This window comes from Pan troglodytes, chromosome 11, assembly GCF_028858775.2.
Source record: "Pan troglodytes isolate AG18354 chromosome 11, NHGRI_mPanTro3-v2.0_pri, whole genome shotgun sequence".
Taxonomy (NCBI): Eukaryota; Metazoa; Chordata; class Mammalia; order Primates; family Hominidae; genus Pan; species Pan troglodytes.
In genome coordinates, this window is record NC_072409.2 from 15,997,329 (window position 1) to 16,016,889 (window position 19,561).

The window sequence follows — 19,561 nt, forward strand, 5'->3', positions numbered from 1 at the left end:
ACTAAGATGTTTAGGTGGAGAAAAGCATAAATCTGGCCTACGTGCATATCCACGCATAGTACCTTCCCTTGAATTTATTTGTGACACAGATTCCTTTGCACATATGTTTTCTTGCTGACCTTCTCCCCACAATCACCCTGTTCTCCTGCCGCATTCCCCTTGCTGAGATAGTGAAAATAGTAATCAATAAATACTGAGGGAACTCAGAGACCGGTGCCAGTGCAAGTCCTCCGTATGCTGAGCACCGGTTCCCTAGGCCCACTGTTCTTTCTCTATACTTTGTCTCTGTGTCTTATTTCTTTTCTCAGTCTCTCATCCCACCTGACAAGAAATACCCACAGGTGTGCAGAGGCTGGCTCCCTTCATTGGGTTCAACCAATCCTCCCGCCTTGGTCTTCCAAAGTGCTGAGATTACAGATGTGAGCCACAGCACCCAGCCTCGACTATTTTTAATTTATTTTATCTTGTCTGTTGTATGTATCTTTCTAAACAACCCTATTGTTTTTAGAACAGGATGAGACAGAAAAAGAAAAGAAAGAGAAGGAAGGAAGAAAGGAAAGGAGAGAGCAAATAAGGAAAGGAAGGAGGAGCGGAGGAAAGAAACCCAGCCAGCCAAGCACTTGGCTTGTTTTTTTTCATGTGAATCTGGAGCATCTCAGAATGCAACTTCCAGGAATCCCAAAGTATAGATTAACAGAAAGTCTAGTGTCTCTCCTGAACAAGCCCTCGTCTCATTTGATACGTACAGAGATACTTGAGTATGCTTCCCAGTATCCATAGGGCCAGGATTTCATTTTCCCTCTTTGACCAAAAGACAGAGGTGCTCCGTAGAAGACAGATGACTCCATGCCCAGTAACAGAGGCTACAAGAATTAAAGAAAGAAGAAAGAAACACAAAAAGTGGCTCAACAGTCAAAGAGAGGTTTATTTTGGAGAATAAACCTGAGAGGGGCTTCTGGCCAAGTTAGGTCAGAGGCATTCTCTCTTACAGACTGAGAGTTTTTAAGGGTTCAAGGCAGAAGAGCTTATCACGGGCTTGGAATGTTTGTCTCTTTGTCTTGCTTATCTGGGAGGGAGGGTTTTTGTGTCTGTTCCCACACATCTTCCTGCAGCTGCAGGCATACCCCCTGAGTCTGCTTTTAGCTTCCCTATCTTCATGCACCTAAAGGGAAAGGAATGTACTTATTAGGACCCACTGTTTTACTGGGGCCCATTGTGAGTGTGAAGTTTGGTGGTTACCCAAGAGACTTTCCCCCTCTCTCTGTGCCCAAGCTGTCTTATCTGTGTTTTACCGTCTGCTCTTTCTGGCTGCTTATTGTTAGAAGATAAGTGATTTCCTTGAAATGCATGAGGTTAGAAAGGGAGCTGGAACTTAAAGTGGAGCTGTTTGTCCAAGATAACAGTACTCCTGCTCTGTCAGAGGCCAGTAACTGGAAGGAGCTGGAGGGCCACTATTGCAACTAAAACTGGAACAATTCTTAGAGTTTCCCCAATAGATAAATCATGTAAAACTATTCTTACTACATGCTGAAAATTCAGCACTTAAAGAGCCCCCGACATTGTCAATATCCCGAGAATCCAAAGAACCTGATAGTATTTTGTAAACCAACATAACTCTAATCTACCTTCATCACTTGTCCCTGGACTAGCACAAATACACACACACACACACACACAACCAAGCCACACTATTCCATTACTTGAAAACTATTGTCCCCCAATATTAAGCTATCCCATACCAAAAGACAAAAGACAAAATAGCATTTCACTTTTATAGACATCCCTCATATTCCAAAATACTCACTCCTGTTCCTCAACCTGAGTTACCTACAAATGGGGAAGCTGAGTCACACCTCTGAGATATGACCATGAAAGCTCTGGGAATATTCTCAGTACTAGGGAAGAGGCAATGACATGCTCCATCTCCTTGGGCTGTCCTTTGCTTGCTAAGCTTGGAAAAGGTTGACCAGGCATGATGGCTCACGCCTATAATCCCAGCAATTTGGGAGACCAAGGTGGGTGGATCATTTGAGCCCAAAAGTTTGAGACCAGCCTAGGCAACATGGCAAAACCCTGTCTGTACCAAAAAAAAATGCAAAAATTAGCCAAGTGTGGTGGCACATGTCTGTAGTTACAGCTACTCAGGAGGCTGAGGTGAGAGGCTTACTTGAGTCCAGGAGGCAGAGGTTGCAGTGAGCGGAGATCACTTCACTGCACTCCAGCCTGGGTGACAGAGCCAGACTCTATCTCAGAGAGAAAAAAAAAGAAACAAACAAAACAAAACAAAACAAATTAGAGAAGTCATAGAGCAGAGTTCCCTGAGGGAAGAGCTGGGAGAGAGACTACCCTGTTCCCTTGGAGCACAAAGGGCCCTAAGGAGGCCTGGCAAAGGAAGGTTAAAGCATTACAGTTGGGACAGGGTCTCCAGACCACACAGGTCCTCACTCAGTGGTTCTGGGTCACTCTGTCTGCTAGGATGGGAAGTTAGGATGGTGCTGGGGACCAGAGGTGGGGAATGAGTCAGGGATCTGAAGCAGTGTCAGGAAAACCCATGACCACTGTCACTCTGCTTCCCTCTTCTTGTATCCTTGTTCTCCCCTAGGGAGTTAATGAGTGGGAAATGTCAGGTGGCTGGAGCCTCCAGCTGAAGTGTGGTTTCTGAATAAATTTGCAGACACAGTGTGGAAAAGGCTTCTGCTTCTGGACAGTGGAAATAAAACATCTGGACACAGGAGGCGCCATGACTAAATAGCCCCGTCTATCACGTATGCCTTCCTCACTGCCCTCCATGGGAGAATGGTGGGTTCCAAAATGTCCATGAGTCAAACATCGGCAAAAAATCACTCTGAGTGTTTTGATAAGACCCCAGTGAATCAGGAAAGGCTTATTCATGTGTTATTGTCCAAATGAACCCAATGAAATCAAGCACTATCCATGTGTACAGAAAGGAATGAGGGGTCACTATGACTAAACCTCTGATTTTTACATGTTTGGTTAATCTAAGTGCAGACCAGGCAGGCTTCCAAGATTTAGCTATGACTAGTTACTTTACTAAAATATTTTCTCTTCCTCATAGTATAAATACTAACATTTGGGGATGGGGATGTTGACCACCTGCTGGGCACTGTGCTTTAACATGCTTTTGTTCAGCAAATCTTCTCAACTTTGAGATAGGTACTCCCATTGTCCCCACTTCACAGATGGAGAAACCGTGTCACAGAGAGGTTAGGTGACTTGCCCTAAATCACTTGCCTGATAAGAGGCAGGACCATATACCTAAAAAGTGGACCAGCACCCATTCTCTTAACCTCCATGCACATGACCTCTATTACAGGTAAACCATTTACTCTTTTCATGGAGAAGCCAAGAAGTCCAGGTACCAGTCTTGACTAACAATAAAAATGTCAGGATAATTAAGGTTCTTCCTCCCATCATGCTCCAATTTCTCCCTTCTTTAAAATGATCCTACTGGATCTCTAGGAATTTCTCCAACTCAGAGTCCCTAGGAGTCTGTTTTAAAGTTGAAGCTGTAAGAGACCAAGAGGCACCTTCAAGGAGAGGGGTTCCCGCCATTCTGGTTGGTCTCTGTCCCATCTGTAGTGACTTAAATGGAATGCTGCTCTTTAGATAGTGGCTTGAGGTCTGTTGCATTTCTTCTTTACATCTGTTCATAATTATAAATGTCCATCTAAGCATTATTTCATCTTGAAAATATTTATCAAGGGACCATTGTGTCCCAGGCACCATGCCAGGTGGGGTGGGGTAACAAGGAACCAGACACAGTTCTTGTATTCAGGCAGCTCACAGTCTAGTGGGGAAGACAGTGTTGTAAGTACTCATTCAGTTCCAGGTCGTGTGTGTGAGAGAGTTGCCTACCATGGAGGAACATCAGAAAGGCTTCCAAAAGGATGCAATATCTAATCTGAGGCAAAGGGTGAGGACTAATCACCAGGGCTAACAGAGAGGGGGAATGGGCATTTTCAGGCAGATGGAATAGTAAGTCCCTAAGGCAAGAAGCAGCAAGAAATATTTTACAATGGGCACATGGAATGCAAGAAGTCAGGGAGAAAGGCAAAAGATGGAGCAGAGCCCAGCAGGAGCCCATCATGGGAAGGAGATTAGCTTTAAGTCCGCAGGCCATGGAGAAGCTTGTGCAGCACAAACGTCACTGTTATGGCTGAATTGTGCCCCTTCCAAAAAAAATATGTTGGAGTCCTAGCCCTAGTACCTCAGAATGTGGCATTATTTGGAGATGGGCCCTTTAGAGAGATAATCAAGTTAAGATAAGGTCATGAGGGTGGGTCATAATCCAACACGACTGGTGTCCTTATAAAGAGGAGAAGTTTGAATACAGAAACAGAAACATGTGCATAAAGGAAGACAATATGAAGAGACACAGAGAGAAGACAGCTATCTACAAGCCAGAGAGAAAGGTTCAGAACGGATCCTTCCATCACAGCCCTCAGAAGGAACCAATCCTGACAACACCTCAATTTCGGACTTCCAGCCTCCAGAACTGTGAGACAATACAAATACATTTCTGTTGTTTAAGCCATTCTGTTACTGCAGCCCTATCAAGATAATACAATGATGTATTCAAACTTGCATTTTATAAAAACTGATTTGCCTACAATGTAGAGAATGGATTGAAAGGGGGCCGTCATCTCTGCAAGGAGCCTGGTTTGGAGACAAGACATGATAAAGGTCTCCATAAGGGCAGGAAGAGCTGAGATGGAGAGAGGAGAAGACTGAGAGACAGACTGAGAGACGTGGGAGAGGCAGAATCTCCAGGATGTGACCATAGGTTGGGTGTGGAAAATCAGGACTCAAGGGCCATGTCCAGTCCATGTTTGTAGCTCAGATAAACCTGTGACCAGAACACAGACTAGTCAACCACCTCATCAGGAATCTTAGACACAAGTTCTATACAAATAGGCAAGTCAGGAATACACTGCATAGTCACTACTTTCAGCTTTACACCCAGTTATTCTGGCTTTTGCCAGGAGGTGCCCCTAGCTTCAATGCCAGGTGTGACTTCATTTTTTCAACAAATATTTAGTGGCCACCCACGATGTGCCAGACATAGTACTAAGCTCCAGGAATATAGTGGTGAAGTAAAGGAAACAAGATCCCTGTGTATTAGGTCAAGGAGATGACAAATGTTAATCATATTAATTAATGAGTAATTATAAATCATGATACGAGTTATAGAGGAAGGGAACAGAATTCTATGAGTGCATATAACAGGGTGCCTTATTCCATAAAAGTGATGGCTGAGATGACATCCAAAGGACAACAGACAAGTAGGAGAAGCATCCTGGAAGAGGACTTCATGAGCCAATGTAGGTAGCCAAATTTATCCTTTGATAAATGCTGATTAGCTCTTCTTCCCACGCCTACTTTCCCCAGGGGCTTCATCCAGCTTCTTCAATGTGCCAGGCTCCTGCCTACATTGGCTCATTCATGGTGTCCTCATCCTGGATGCTTCTTCTACTTGTCTATTGCCCTTTGAAAATCAGCTCAGTCATCACTTTTGGGAAGTCATCAATGGGCTTTGGAATTCCTGAAACAGAGTAGGGACTCAATCAATATTTACTAAATGAAGAGAGGATTTGTGTGGGGTTGAGTAGTGTTCCCCAAAAATTTATGCCCACCTTAAACCTCAGAATGTGACCTTATTTGAAAATAGAGTCATCTATGCAGATGTAATCAAAAAGACAAGGCCATAGTGGATTAAAGTGGGCCTTAACCTGATGGCTGGTGTCCTTATAAGAAGAGAGAAATTTGGACACAGATTTGCAAAGGGGTGGAAACCAATGCCTCTAGAACACAGCCACATGAGGACAGAAGCAGAGATTGAAGTGTTGCATCTACCAGATGAGGAACAATAAAGATTGCCCACAACCACCAGAAGCTGGGAGAGAGGCATGAACAGACTCTCCCTCAGAGCCTCCAGGAGGAACCAACCCTGCTGACACCCTGATATTTGACTTCTAGCCTCTAGAACTGTGAGAGAACAAATCTCTATTGTTTTAATCTACCAGAGGCAATGGTATTTAGTCACAGCAGCCCCAGAAAACTAACACAGACTTTAATCTAAAAAGTTAGATGATTAAATATTGATTACTAAAAGATCACTGTAGTTGCAGTGCAGAGAATGGATGGAAGAGCAGGTTTCGAGAGGGGATATGGAAATGCCAAATACATCATTAAAATGAAACCACAATAATCTAGATGGGAAATGATGGCTTTTCCCAAAGTGTTGATGGAGGAAGTATAAAGAGTTACAAGATTCAAGAGAGTTAGGAGCTAAGATCATGAAGATCCTTGAAGAAACAAAGCCCATGCTGACAGATAATAGAATGGAAAAAAATTGAAAAATTGTTCTAATTTGAGCAACACCTGCTCCTCTCCCCACCATGTGCTTCTAACTCTAGCCACCCTGATTCCCACAGCCAAAAATCCCTTCCATTGTCCTCCGCATTTTGTATAGCTCAGCCCCCTGCTGCTAGTTTCTCCTTTATCAGACATTTCACAGTCTCTCTAACATGTATCGTGTGTTCCACTTCTGTGTCTCTACCCCTGGCTTCCTTCCCTCCATTCCCCCAACAACACTTGGTACATCATTCTTCTTGAGCTTCCTTTTGGGGTCATTTGCCCTACAGGTATCTATATTTCCAACATCATTACCATCGATCTATCTGCCTATTTCCAGAAGCAGATCATCTTTTGTGTTGAAGTTTATTCTGAATGACTTTTGAAAATAGAACAAGACCCAATATGTGTAAGAATTGGGAGAGAAATTCCTGGCACATTGTAAGGAAAACACTCAAAAGTCAGAGTTGTTGAAAGGTGACGTCCACCACCCCTAGAAGAGGGTATGATAAAGACAGTTTATACATCGGGCAGCAGTTGAATAGAGGATATCAAAGGTCACTTACAACTCAGAAAAACTGTTTAATATTAAAGAGTTTCAGACTCCTTATTTTCAGAACTGAAAACAGTGATATTTTGTAACAAGGTGTATGACCAAATCACACAAAATCCAGAAAATGTACCAGTTTTAGACATTGGTTATAATTTTATTGGGCCATAGAGCTTTCCACTGTAAATAAATGTCAGCCTCATTTGGCTCAGAAGATATCGATCCTGTGGTAAGAAATGAAAACTTGAGAATGTAGTAGAAAAATTGATATTATAAGTTAACATCTAAAAGCAGGAAGACTAAATGTCACTGTTTGGCAGGAGTGCTTTATTTCTATTGGTGATCTTTCCTTCCACATGAAGAGAGTTTAATTAATGTAATACCCTTGCTTTTTTTCACCTCATTACTGTTTCTACTCCAGGAAGTACATTGGGAAGGCATATATTTGGCCTGTAATATGGTTTGGCTGTGTCCCACCCAAATTTCATATTGAACTGTAGTTCCCATAATCACCACATGTCATGGGAGGGACCCAGTGGGGGGTAATGGAATCATGGGGGAGGTTACCTCCATGCTGTTCTCATGATAGTGAGTGAGTTCTCACAAAATCTGATAGCTTTATAAGGGGCATTTCCCACCCCACCCCCTTCACTCTGCACTTCTCCTTGCCCCCACCATGTGAAGAAGGATGTGTTTGCTTCCCCATCCACCATGATTATAAGATTCCTGAGGCCTCCCCAGCCATGCTAAACTGTGAGTCAATTAAACCTCTTTCTTTTAAAAGTTACCCAGTCTTGGGGATGTTTTTATTAGCAGCATGAGAATGGACTAATAAAGCCGGTGTCAAAGCAAAAATTGCATCTGACAAGGTTCAACAGGCAAGGTAAACTTTATTCAAGGCTGTTGCAATACAGGAGAGAATCCAGAAGTCAGTCTGACTTCAACTCCACAGAAACAAAGGGCAGGAGGGTTTTTCGGCACTAGGGTGAGCTAACGGAAAAGTACTGAAGAACATTAGGTAAAAGTCGTAGACCACCTGTGTTTACTAATTGACTTTATCCAAAGGAAAAATAAACTTTTCATGCCTTTACAACAGGGGTTACTTTGCAATGTGGAGCAAGGCACCTGCTGAAGGTAGGTTCCTGCCTTCCCACAGAAGATTGGAGACAGGAGTGCTACCTCCTTGTGCTTACCTTCCAAAGAGATGGCTCCCAGGACCGTGAGAAAGACATTTTTAGTTTGTGAAACCGGCAAGAGGCTTTTTAAAAGGTTTCCATCTCAGTGGGATACAGAAAACTTTACAAGTACAAGTTTTCTAAAGTAAATACTCTAAGAAAAAGGTCAAGGACCCAGAGTCAGGAAGAAGCCTGTCTGGAGTTTAGTCAAGCTGAGGGGAATGAAAAGCCATCCTGGTCACCTGCTTGACTCAGTCCTCACCTACAGGGATCAAGAATTCCACTCTGCTTCTCTATGCACGGGAGTGAGGCAGCCTAATTTTAGCCCTTTCAACTTTTACTTGAAGCCACATCCTCCAGTGACATCTCTATCAGTAATAAAGGTGGCTTCCATCTACCATCCCTCTGTCCTATTCTCAGGCCTCCTCAGAGACCCCACAATCATGACTGGCCCCTACTTGTTACAGAGAGGTTCTTGCAAATGACTACTTGGAGAGAAGTATGCTTTCCCAAACCTGTCTCAAGGGGGCTTTACAAAGCCCAGCTACCTACCTAGGCTGCAAACTTTCTAGCCCATGTATTAGAATCCTATTTCAATTCTAGAATACACATTTTGGTATGAGGTTTTAATAACATGAAATTTCTGCTCCTGTGTTCAGATATGTTTTGAAAATTCTAATGATTTTATTAGAAATTTTATTTTAATTTTATTTTGATCTCATTTAAATTTTTAATTTTTAAATTTTAAATGTAATTTTGAGTATACAACTTTAGTTAACCATTTAAATTTTATTTAGATTTTACTGTGGAACTGGCATTCACCTTTATATAAAGCCGTGCCTTAAAAATTCCCTCAGAGACTTCCCTATACTTAGCCACTAATCCTTCCCACAGAACTGTAAAAACATGATTATAGATGGCTGAGCACAATGGGGCTATGAGGTATGAGGGCAGTTAAGGGGAAGTCCTCCTTCTGGGAGTCTTGGGAGCCTGTTTGACTCAGACGCTGAGGCATGGAAAGGCCTCTGTCTCAAGGTCGGGGATGAAGCGTCTTTGTCCATATGGAGACAGATTAGCAGCCAGCCTGACAAGAATGCTGCTTGTACTGCACCCAGGCTAGTGCAGTGGCTCACACCTGCAATCTCAGCACTTTGAGAGGCTGAAGGTGGGTAGATCTCTTGAGTCCAGGAGTTTGAGACCAACTGGGCAACATAGTGAGACCCCATCTCTGATGGATAATAATGAGCGTCAACTTGATTGGATTGAAGGATGCAAAGTATTGATCCTGGGTGTGTCTGTGAGGGTGCTGCCAAAGGAGACTAACATTTGAATCAGTGGGCTGGGAAAGGCAGACCCACCCTTAATCTGGGTGGTCACCATCTAATCAGCTGCCAGGGCATCTAGAATATAAAGCAGGCCAGTGAAAAGACTACATTGGCCTGGCCTCCCAGCCCACATCTTTTTCCTGTGCTGGATGCTTCCTGTCCCCGAACATCAGACTCCAAGTTCTTCAGTTTTGGGACTCGGTTTGGCTCTTTGCTCCTCAGCTTGCAGACGGCCTATTGTGGGACCCTGTGATCATGTGAGTTAGTACTTAATAAACTCCCCTTTATAGATGTGTATCTATCCTATTAGTTCTGTCTCTCTAGAGAACCCTGACTAATACACCACCTCTACAAAAAAAATAAAAAGAAAATTAGCCGAGCATGGGGGCATGCATCTGTTGTCCCAGCTACTCAGGAGGCTGAGATGGGGGAGATTGCTTGAGCCAGGGGGATTGCAGCTGCAGCAAGCTGGGATTGCACCACTGCACTCCTGCCTGAATGACAGAGCAAGAGCCTGTCTCAAAAAAAAAAGGAAAAAAATAATTCCTAGGAAAGTTTGGGTCTGTGCTGTACTTGTTAGTTTCCATAGTATAACCACCATTTCAGCATTCCTGAACCTTCAATAAAATATTATTAACAGGTATAGCTTTTTCTTTACTGGACTGTGGTCATGTAGGAGTTTCTGTGCTTGTACCTGAAATGAAATGAAGCAAGATATAACAGTACTTCCTTCCTTCTGGCCAGCCATGAAGGTGAAAGCTAAAGCCCTTGGCCTGGTCAGATATGTCAGAGTAGCAAATTCACAAGGGGATTTTGTTTCAAGAAATCATTCTGCATCCATTGACTATCCATATTTAATTTAATTTGAAAAATTGAATATGAATCTACCTTGCAACATTTAGGAAAAAATATTCCAAGTGATTATACATCTAAATGTGACGGACAAAATGACAAGGCTTCTAGAACAAAATATATGACTATCTTCATGACCTAGAGGTAAGTAGATATTTCTTAATTGGAACAGAAACACACCCATCATAAAATAATAGACTAATAAATTTGTCTACATTAAAATTAAAAACTTGTATTCAAAGTACATGATTATAAAGAGTGAAAAGGGAAGCCACAGAGTGAGACAACATATTTACAGCACATGTAACCAACAAAAGAGTCATCTTCAGAATATATAAAGAACTCCTACAAATCAACAGAAAAATGGATGGGAAATTTGGACAAGGAATTTTATATAAAAGAGAATATTCGAATGACCAGTAAATATTAAGAGGGGTTAAAGATACCACTTAACACCTACCAGAGTTTCTAAAATGAAAGACAAAAAATAAAAAGTCTAGTCAAGATTAAGGAGCAATAAAAACTCTTCTCCTCTAGTAGCAAGAGTGTAAGTTGGTATCACTTTAAAACTGGCAGTATCTACTAATGTGAACATATGCATACTTTTTGATCCAGCAATTTCACTCCTAGAAATACACCCAACAGATATGCATGTATATGTTCACTGTGAGCCATATATCAGAATATTTGTGGCAGCAGTGGTCATGATACCCAAAGTTGGAAACTATCAAAGTGCTCTTCAACAATAGAATAGAAAAATAAATTATGATAAATTTACAAAATTAGATACTACGCAACAACGAGAATGACCAAACTACAGCTGCACCCAAATATATTGATAAATTTTACAAACATAATGTTGTGCAAAAAACTCCAGACCTGAAAAAGTATTTTGATTCCATGTGTACAATGTACTAAACAGACAAGACTAATGTGTTAGAAGTGAGCATAGTGGTTATGTCTCGGATAGGTAGTGCCTGAAACAGAGCATCACAGGGATTCCTAGGTGCTGGTAATGTTCTATTTTTTAATGGAGTGCTGGTTACATGGTGTTTTCATTGTCCTGGGAAAATTCATCAAAATGTATACTAATAATTTGGCCACTTCTTTCTATGAATGTTTTATTTTTAATTTTTAAAAAATTTAAAACATACACAAAAAAATGCCACTACAAACCTACCTGAATGGTTTAATTTTAAAACATCGACACTACCAAGTTTTGATGAAGATGTAGAACAATGGAAACTCTTAACTAGTACCAGAAGGAGTATAAGTTGATTCAACTACTTTGAGAAACTCTTGGGAATTATTTACTAGATTTTAAAATATATATACACTCTCACCCAGCAAAGCCACTCTAAGGTACACACCCAACAGGAATATGTATGTTTTCACCAAAAAATATTTCCAAGAATATTCATATCAGCATTATTCACAGTAGCCAAAAAACTGGAAATAACTTAAATGTTCATTAACAAACAGAACAGATAAATAAATTGTGGTGCAGATACAATTCTTTATACTGTATAGCAACATAAACAATTCTGTTTATGTATATATTGTATTAGTCTGTTTTCATGCTGCTGATAAAGATATACCCAGACTGGAAGAAAAAGAGGTTTAATTGGACTTACAGTTCCACATGGCTGGGGAGGCCTCAGAATCACGGCAGGAGGTGAAAGGCCCCTTTTACGTGGTGGCAGCAAGAGAAAATGGGGAAAAAGCAAAAGTAGAAACCCCTGATAAACCCATCAGATCCGTGAGACTTATTCACTATCATGAGAATAGTACACAAAAGACCAGACCTCATGATTCAATTACCTCCCCCTGGGTCCCTCCCACAACACGTGGGAATTCTGGGAGATACAATTCAAGTTGAGATTTGGGTGGGGACACAGCCAAACCATATCATTCTGCCCCTGACCCCACCATATCATTCTGCCCCTGGCCCCTCCAAATCTCATGTCCTCACATTTCAAAACCAATCATGCCTTCCCAGCAGTCCCCCAGAGTTTTAACTCATTTCAGCATTAACCCAAAAGTCCACAGTCCAAAGTCTCATCTGAGACAAGGCAAGTCCCTTCCACCAATGAGCCTTTAAAATCAAAAGCAACTAGTTAATTCCTAGATACAATGGGGGTACAAGTATTGGGTAAATACAACCATTCCAAATGGGAGAAATTGGCCAAAACAAATGGGTTACAGGGCCCATGCAAGTCCAAAATCCAGCAAGGCAGTCAAATTTTAAAGCTCCAAAATGATCTCCTTTGACTCTAGGTCTCACATCCAGGTCACGCTGATGCATGAGGAAAGTTCCCATGATCTTGGGCAGATCCATCCCTGTGGCTTTGCAAGGTACAGCCTCCCTCCCAGCTGCTTTCACAGGTTGGCTTTGAGTGTGGCTTTTCTAGGCAACATGGTTCAAGCTGTCAGTGGATCTACCATTCTGGGATCTGGAGGACACTGGCCCTCTTCTCACAGCTCCACTAGGCAGTGCCCAAGTAGGGACTCTGTGGAGGGGCTCCAACCCCACATTTCCCTTCCATACTGCCCTAGCAGAGGCTCTCCACTAGGGCCCTGCCCCCACAGCAAACTTTTGCCTGGGCATTCAAGCATTTCCAAACATCTTCTGAAATCTAGGCAGAGGTCCCCAAACCTCAATTCTTGACTTCTTTTTACTCACAGGCTCAACACCATACAGAAGATGCCAAAGCTTGAGGATTGCACCCTCTGAAGCCACAGCCCAATCTCTACCTCGGCCCCTTTCAGCCATGGTTGGGACACAGGGCACCAAGTCCCTAGGCTGCACACAGCACAAGGATCCAGGGCCCAGCCCACGAAATCATTTTTGCCTCCTAAACCTCCAGGCTTGTGATGGGAGGGGCTGCCATGAAGACCTCTGACATGCCCTGGAGACATTTTCCCCATTGTCTTTGGGATTAACATTCAGCTCCTTGTTACTTATGCAAACATATGCAGCAGGCTTGGATTTCTCCTCAGAAAATGGGATTTTCTTTTCTATCACATTGTCAGGCTGAAAATTTTCCAGACATTTATGCTGTTTCCCTTTTAGAACTGAATGCCTTTAACAGCACCCAAGTCACCTCTTGGATGCTTTGCTGCTTAGAAATTTCTTCCACCAGATATCCTAAACCATCTCTCTCAAGTTCAAAGTTCCACAGATCTCTAGGCAGGGGCCTAGGGCAGGGGCAAAATGCCACTAGTCTCTTTGCTAAAACATAACAAGAGTCACCTTTGCTCCAGTTCTCAACAAGTTCCCATCTCCACCTGAGACCACCTCAGCCTGGATCTTATTGTCCATATTGCTATCAGCATTTTGGGCAAACCCATTCAACAAGTCTCTAGGGCATTCCAAACTTTCCCACATTTTCCTGTCTTCTTCTGAGGCCTCCAAACTGTTCCAACTTCTGCCTGTCACCCAGTTCCAAAGTTGCTTCCACATTTTTGGGTATCTTTTCAGCAATGCCCCACTCTACTGGTACCAATTTACTGTATTAGTTCATTTTCACGCTGCTGATAAAGATATACCCAAGACTGGAAGAAAAAGAGGTTTAATTGGACTTACAGTTCCACATGGTTGGGGAAGCCTCAGAATCATGGAGGGAGGTAAAAGACACTTCTTACATGGCAGCAGCAAGAGAAAATGAGGAAGAAGAAAAAGCAGAAACCCCTGATAAACCCACCAAATCTCATGAGACATATTCACTATCACGAGAATAGCATGGGAAAAACCGGTCCCCATGATTCAATTACCTCCCCCTGGGTCCCTCCCATAACAAGTGGGAATTCTGGGAGACACAATTCAAGTTGAGATTTGCGTGGGGACAGAGTCAAACCATATCATGTATACTCTATAGAAACATAAACAAATTACAGCCTTTTGTACCAACAGAAATGACTCTCATGAGTTTAATGTTGGGTGAAAGAAATCAGACACAAAAGAATACATGCTATGTGATTTATGTATATAATTTTAATAGAAAAGCTAAATGTAGTATTAGAGGTCAGGCTATCAGTTACTTTTGAGGGGGAAGAGAAAATGGTAGCAGCTGAAAGAGAGCATGAGAGTGTCACTCATAAATGGGAATACATAAGGTTGTATGGAAAAGCACATGGATAAGACAAAGTGAGAACTGGAGCCATTAACTTTCACGGTCTGTTAATCTCACCTGTTTCCCAAGAGGAAAAAATAATAAAAACCTCAGATACATCACTCTCAGGTTTCATGCCCTGTCTTCAGCTTTCATCAAGCCAGCACACCTCAGGGGCTCTCTCTCAGATCTCTGGTTCTGCCCCATCTCTGCCCCGTCTTTCCCATGAGTCCTTGGTGAAGATTCTTGGGAAAGAGAAGGTTGGTGGCTACAGAAGTTCTCTGTGGCTGAGGCTCCAATTGTAGACCATCATACCAGCCCACACTTAGCCTTTAAATATTTGTTAAAAATTCTACTGTTTTGGGCCAGGTGTGGTGGCTCACGCCTGTAATCCTAGCACTTTGGGAGGCTAAGGTGGGTGGATAACCTGAGGTCAGGAGTTCAAGACCAGCCTGGCCAACATGGTGAAACCCTGTCTCTACTAAAATTACAAAAATTAGCTGGACATAATGGTGCACGCCTGTAATCCCAGCTACTCAGGAGGCTGAGGCAGGAGAATCGCTTGAACCCAGGAGGTGGAGGTTGCAGTGAGCCTAGATCGTGCCACTGCACTCCAGCCTGGGCGACAGAGCAAAACTCTGTGAAAAAAAAAAAAATTCAACTGTTTCTTCTTGCTCTCAACTTTGGAAACTTTCTCCTCGTGCTGCTATTCCAACATGAATCAATGAAGCCTTGTGACTCTTCTAAACTGATATGGTTTGACTCTGTGTCCCCACCCAAATCTCCTGTCAAATTGTAATCCCCATGTGTCAGGGAGGTGACTGGATTATGGGGGTGGATTTCCCCTTGCTGTTCTCGAGATGGTGAGTGAGTTCTCACAAGATCTGATGGTATGGAAGTATGTGGCACTTCCCCCTTCTCTCTCTCCCTCTCTCTCTCCTGCCACAGTGTGAAGAAGATCCCTGTTTCCTCTTCACCCTCCACCATGACTGTATGTCTCCCAAGGCCTCCCAGCCATGCTTCCTGTTAAGCCTGTGGAACTGCGAGTCAATTAAACCTCTTTTCTTTGTAAATTACCCAGTCTCAGGTAGTTCTTTATAGCAGTGTGAGAACAGATTAATACATTGCCTAAAAGGAATTCATCATTTTCTGTATTTTTGTTCATTTACATAGTTTTACATTTACACTCTAAAAGTAAAAAAGTAACCACTGTTAGGGAGGGAGCAATATTCTCTTATGACTTTCTACATCCTAAATGGAAGTAGAAGTCTAAAGTTGTCCTCATTAAAGTATACGTATATTAATATTATATAGTGTGTGCGTATATATGTGTGTGTGTATATTATAACATATATATCATTAACTTTTATATATGTATATCTTATTATATATATATATATATATCTTACTAATTTTATTCCTCAATATTAATCAGGGCTCTCCAAAGAAACAGAATCAATAGGATAAATATAAGAGGAGATTCATTATGGGAATTGGCTCATGTGATTATGAGCCCCAGGTCCCTCTATCCGCTGTCTGCAAGCTGGAAAACCAGGGATGCCTGGTGCAATTCAGTCTGTGTCCAAAGGCCTGAAAACAAGGGAGGCCACTAGTGTAAGACCTGCAGTCCCAAGCCCTGAGAACCTGGAGCTCTGATGTCTAAGGGCAGGAGAAGATGGATGTCCCAGCTCTAGAAGAAAGAACGAATTTTCTCTTCTCCGCCTTTTTGTTCTATGCAGACTCCCAACTGATTGGATGATGCCCACCCACATTGGTGAAGGTGGACCTTCTTTACACTCAGTCCACTGATTCAAATGCTAATCTCTTTCAGAAACATCCTTATGGACACACTCAGAAATACTGTTTTAGCAAATACCTGGGTATCTCTTAAACCAGTCAAATTGATACATAAAATTAACCATCACAATTCCTAAGTAGCTTATCTTCTTGTGGTTCTGAATAGGATCATTTTTTCAGCTTAAGTCCACATCCACCATACAATGTGAGGTACTGTTTCAAGCTCCAATATAGTAAGTGGCTTGCAACAGATCAAAACCAAGTTGATCTTGCTTTATAAATCTAGAAGTGAGCCACCTAGGTATTAGCTGAGATCTTGGCCTCTACAAATTTATGTACCAAGTTCATGCCTCAGGCAAGTATTCCCATGTTCAATGTTTCTGTCTAGAAGCATCTAAAAGAATTTACAGCTTGTATGTCACTAAGCTTTTTTTAAAATGGAAATTTATAATAAGCTAAATTTCATAAGTTTCTTTGTGACCACCTCCTGGGTCTTGGTTTTTGTAGTAACCCTCATCAACTCACAAAGATAGTTCTGGGTTTGGTTTTTGTCATAACTCATCAACCTTACACAGGCAGTTTGACAACTTAGCAATCTCTTTTAACAGTCCCTTTAAACCAGATTATGGGGCAGCAGTTGTCTATGTCTGAAGGAGGTGAAGAAAATCTGAGAAAGACCGCCTGCCCTCTCCTCCTATACACAGCACACAGGAGCACAGAGCATGCTGAGGTCTTGGGGCAGGACAGGCAAATGGAGAAGGAAACCTTCAGACACAGTAGGACTTCACTGAGTTCTATGCAGCAGCCACCAGAGCTGGGAAAGGAAGTAGGAAAGCAAAGAGAGACCTCCACCTGAAGCACAAGCAGAGAGGGAGCTGTAGAACTGAGAAACATGCCACTGTCACTCCAGGCCTCCACGGAATACAAGGCAGCTGCTGCCTATGGCTGGAGAAGAGGCTGAAGAGCTGAGAGAGAACCATCCTATTCACCAGGCAAATGTATACTAGGCTGGCTGAAGGCTAAGGGAAGATCAGGAGAATTAAAAGAAACCCCACATTTACTCATACACAAGCCCTTCTTAAAGGAAAGTTACAATCTTGCCCTCATATCATTTGAAGTCAGTAGTGAACTGTATCTCACTAAAGCCACAACAAAGTCCAGACTACTCAACTCTAAATTAGTTTGACTCAGTTTCCCACACTAACAGCCACAATTAAACTGGATCACGTATTTTGGGGGGCCTAAATATTATTTATATATTCTCTGTTATTTTACACATATGAAAAACGGAGATGTGATCCACCAAGAGAGAAAATAATCAATATAACAAGACTCAAAGAGGACTTTATATGTTAGAATTATTAGAGAGGGACTTTAACATAACTATGATAAAAATATTAAAGGGTGTACTGAAAAAGATAGGCTACATGCTTGAACAGATGGAGAGTTTCAGAAGTGAAATTGAAACTTTTATAGTGTAGATATAATATATATTATATATAGTATATATTTATATACCACAAGTGTATATATTACATGTACTATACTATATATAACATTTTGTTACTGTACTATACTCTATATATATTTACTATACTATATTTTTATACTATATAATATCTATGAGCCAAATGGAAATGTTAGAAATAAAAAATACAATATCAGAAAGAATTTTTACTATGTGTTTGTGTATCAAAACATCATGTCATATGCCTTAAATGTATATCAAAAAAGAGAATAATTTTGAAACAGAAAAAAAAAATTTTTCAATGGGCTCCTCAGCAGATCGAACACAGCAGAAGAAAGAACCAATGAATTTGTAGCAATGTCAACAGAAATTACACAGACTGAAAAACAAGATGGGGGAAATAATGCATTTGGTAAATGTAGGACAATAGAAAATGGTATAACATCTAAAATTTAAAGTCAAGAATGAGAAAGGAAAGAAAATGTGGCAGAAGGAATATTTGAAAAGATGATGGTTAAGACTTTTCCCAGAGATCCAAAGAGCTCATTGAAACCCAAGGAGGATAAATACAAAGGAAACCATATGTAATGCTCACTACCTGGGTGTAATGCCCATGCAATGAACATGCACATGTACCCCTGTATCTAAAATAAAAGTTGAAGTTAAAAAATAATAAAACTGGCCAGGCACAGTAGCTCATATCTGTAATCCCAGCACTTTGGGAGGCCGAGGCAGGGGGATCCCTTGAGCTTAGGAGTTCAAGACCAGCCTAGGCAAGATAGGATACCTTGTCTTCACAAAAAATAAAAATAATAAACAATAATAATAAAATAAAACAACAAAAATGAAAACATATGTAGGCATACCAGTAAAATGTAGCATATGTCGGCATACCAGTAAAACCAAAGGCAAGAAGATATTCTTGAAAACAGCCACAGGAAATAAGACATATCCTATGCAAGGGAAAAGGGATGAGGAGATAAAAATAATTTCTGAGTTTTTATCAGAAATACTGAAAGTCAGAAGACAATGGAGCATCAACTTTAAAGTGCTTTAAAAATAAGCAAAAAAAAAAAAACCCTATCAACCTAGAATCTTATATCTAGCAAAAATATCCTTTAAATCTGAAAGCAAATGAAGAGATGTTTAGACAAAAACTAAGATAATTTGTTCCCACCAGACCCACACTATAGGAAATGCTAAAAGAACTGTATTAGGCTAAAGGGAAATGACATCAGGTAGAAATATGAATCTACAGGAAGGAAAGAAAGGCACTAGATAAAATAAAATGTAGGTAAATATAAAGGACCTTTTTAAAAAAATTACATTTGTAATTATATAGAAATGAATTGTAAATATGTTTATAATCATATATAACATCTTTAAATCTCTTTAGACAACTGTTGACTATTGAAAGTAAGAAACGATAACAATGGATCATGTGGTTTATGACATTTGTAGAAATAAAACATGATATTAAGAGTACAAAGGCTGGGAAGAGGAATCACAAGTGTACTGTTATGAGGTGCTTACATTATTTGTAATTTGGTAGAACATCTTTTGAAGGTAGACTGTGATAGTTGAAAGTGAAGATTATAATCTCTAGAGTAATCACAAACAAAGAGGCATAACTAAAAAGAGATAAATAGAGGAGATAAAAGAGAATACTTTAAAAAATAATAATCAATCCACCCAAAGGGAGGCAAGAAAGGAAAAACAGATGAACGAAAAGCATACACAACAAATAGAAAACAAAGGCCAAGGCTGGGTGTGGTGGCTCACATCTATAATCCTAGCACTTCGGGAGGCCAAGGCAGGCAGATCACTTGAGGTCAGCAGTTTGAGATCAGACTGGCCAACATTGTGAAAGCCCATCTCTACTAAAAATACAAAAATTAGCTGGGTGT

The 19,561-nt window shown here is 41.2% G+C and overlaps 1 protein-coding gene across 12 annotated transcripts in view; it reads right to left on the bottom strand.

Annotated features, from left to right (window-relative positions):
- Positions 1–19,561, bottom strand: part of OR1J2 (olfactory receptor family 1 subfamily J member 2) — a 109,337-nt gene that overhangs the window by 67,149 nt on the left and 22,627 nt on the right. For 10 of the 12 annotated variants that reach the window (XM_054659050.2, XM_054659046.2, XM_063788363.1 and 7 more), the window contains one exon: positions 747–863. The exons of the other annotated variants lie outside the window; for them this stretch is intronic. The gene's annotated coding sequence lies outside the window, so the exon portion shown is untranslated. The remainder of the gene's footprint in view (positions 1–746; positions 864–19,561) is intronic. 12 annotated transcript variants of the gene reach the window in all.